This window comes from Solanum dulcamara, chromosome 6, assembly GCF_947179165.1.
Source record: "Solanum dulcamara chromosome 6, daSolDulc1.2, whole genome shotgun sequence".
Taxonomy (NCBI): Eukaryota; Viridiplantae; Streptophyta; class Magnoliopsida; order Solanales; family Solanaceae; genus Solanum; species Solanum dulcamara.
Window position 1 is genome coordinate 14,479,020 of NC_077242.1, and position 2,045 is coordinate 14,481,064.

Sequence of the window (2,045 nt, forward strand, 5' to 3'; positions counted from 1 at the left end):
AATGGACCAAAAAGGTGGACCGAGGGATATTTTTAGCCCAATAGCTGAATGAGGGGTATATTTAAACCTTTTCAGATAGTCGAGAGACATTTTTGATCCTTTTCCGTAAAAACAAAATAGGAAAATTTATATAGATATACTATATTAAGAAAATATTTATCATTTATAACAATAACATTTTTTTCACTGGACATTTATAATACAGTTTTAATACATATTAGCGAAATAGTTTATAAAGTACATATAATACAAGGTTTATACACTTTAATACCTTTATAATATATTTTATCAATTTCTTACCAAAGAGGCATGATATATTTTAAAACACTTATAATACTTTTAATACATATCAGATTTATCATAGTATTGCTATGTATTATTATAAATGATAATAAATAAAAAATATCACTAAAATCATTAATTATTTATTAAAAAGTGTTCACCCAAATAATTTTTTGAACAAAATACTTGGGGATGAATTCCAGCGTTTGTTCGCTAGGGTTTAAAACAGGTTTTATTGCATAGAACACACACAAGAAAGCCAAGCATTAGGTTTTCTTTAGGGGAAAGGAAATCAAAGTGTTTGAGAAGTGATTTCAGATGCCCAAAAATGTCTGAGTATTTGCCACAAGAAGTATTGATTGAAATCTTTGTAAGATTACCCTTAAAGTCCATCATTGAGTGCACCAGCAGATGCAAATCATGGTATTCTCTCATTACTAGCCCTAATTTTATCATGATGATCAGTTGCTAGTACGTCATTGCTCCAGTAAAAGAAACTTATATTGCTTTATTCGACAATGAAATTTTTTATCGTTATGTCCAATTTGATGTAATATTGTTGGTAGTTGTAACGGGCTTTTGTGCCTTTCTGATGACCTGTGTAGATATTGGAACGTTTTCTATCTTTGGAATCCATCGATAAGAAAGTCCGTAAAACTCTCCAAACCAATTTTTAACATTTGAGACACATGGTCCCTTTGACCATACTGTTGGTAATGACTATAAGGTGGTAAGAATAGTACACATTGACACCGGTAATGATATTCATAGTGTACCACCGTATGTTGAGCTTTATAAGTTGAGCACTGGTATTAGTCATGTTGCTCTGTGTTATAAATTGTATGAGCAGATACCGGGAGATTATGTGAATGAGGCTTGCCATTGGGTTGCTGGGAAATGGAAACAAGGAGAGTCTTGTAATATGATGATTGTTCTGTTTGATATGCAGGACAAGACGTTCAGGGCGATGATGGTACCCCGAGTAGTTTAGTTGTGGTTTTTTGGTTTTGTGCGGATTGGTTCAAACTTTTTGTGTTAGAGGAGTCACTTTGTTTGGCTAATCGTTTGTTTGATGTTTGGAGGATGAAAGAGTATGGTCATCCAGAATCATGGATGAAATAATTCAGCATCAATAGCCACATTACATTCAATGTTGGTGTTGTTGATGAATTTTTCTCGATGTTTCATGGTGGTCGTCAGCATCAGGTTGCTCATTTCTTGGTGGAGCCAGTAGCTTCAAGGAAAAATGGTCAAATTTTGTAGAGAGCGGACAATGGATTCTTGGTTTCATATGATAACGCAGTTGAAAAAAATTGAGAATCTTGGCATTTGCAATGCTAACTTCTTACCGTATCACGATGCACTTTATGTTAATACTTACAAAGTGAGCCTTGTTTTACTTGATAAACGGAGAAACTATTTTTATGGAGACACTAGCTGTGAATAGTCCACCTAAAGGTGGGAGGAAAGTCAAATGAATAGTGCTATTTCTTCCTCCTTTGCGCATACTTGGATTTTTGTACATGTCAATTTCTTGCAACATGACATTGTTTTGCAGGTTTCAGGCTGACATGGGAACCTCCTTTAACTTATTTGGAAGGTCAAAGTTTCTTAAAGGATTCAGGAGTGCATGAAAAATTTTAAGCTCTTGGGTATCAGAACTCTTTCATTAAATAGAGGGTGTGAATCTAATCTCTTGACTACTACTAGGTAGATGTGTTTGGGATTATTACACTTTCAAACCTTTGTATTTTTTTTCCGGA

The 2,045-nt window shown here is 33.9% G+C and overlaps 1 long non-coding RNA gene across 1 annotated transcript; it reads left to right on the top strand.

Moving 5' to 3' along the window:
• Positions 1–443: 443 nt before the first annotated feature.
• On the top strand, positions 444–1,711 carry LOC129892195 (uncharacterized). The gene is made up of 2 exons (XR_008767280.1): positions 444–705; positions 1,232–1,711. It is a non-coding gene; the product is annotated as an uncharacterized LOC129892195 (long non-coding RNA).
• The last annotated feature ends 334 nt before the right edge of the window (positions 1,712–2,045 follow it).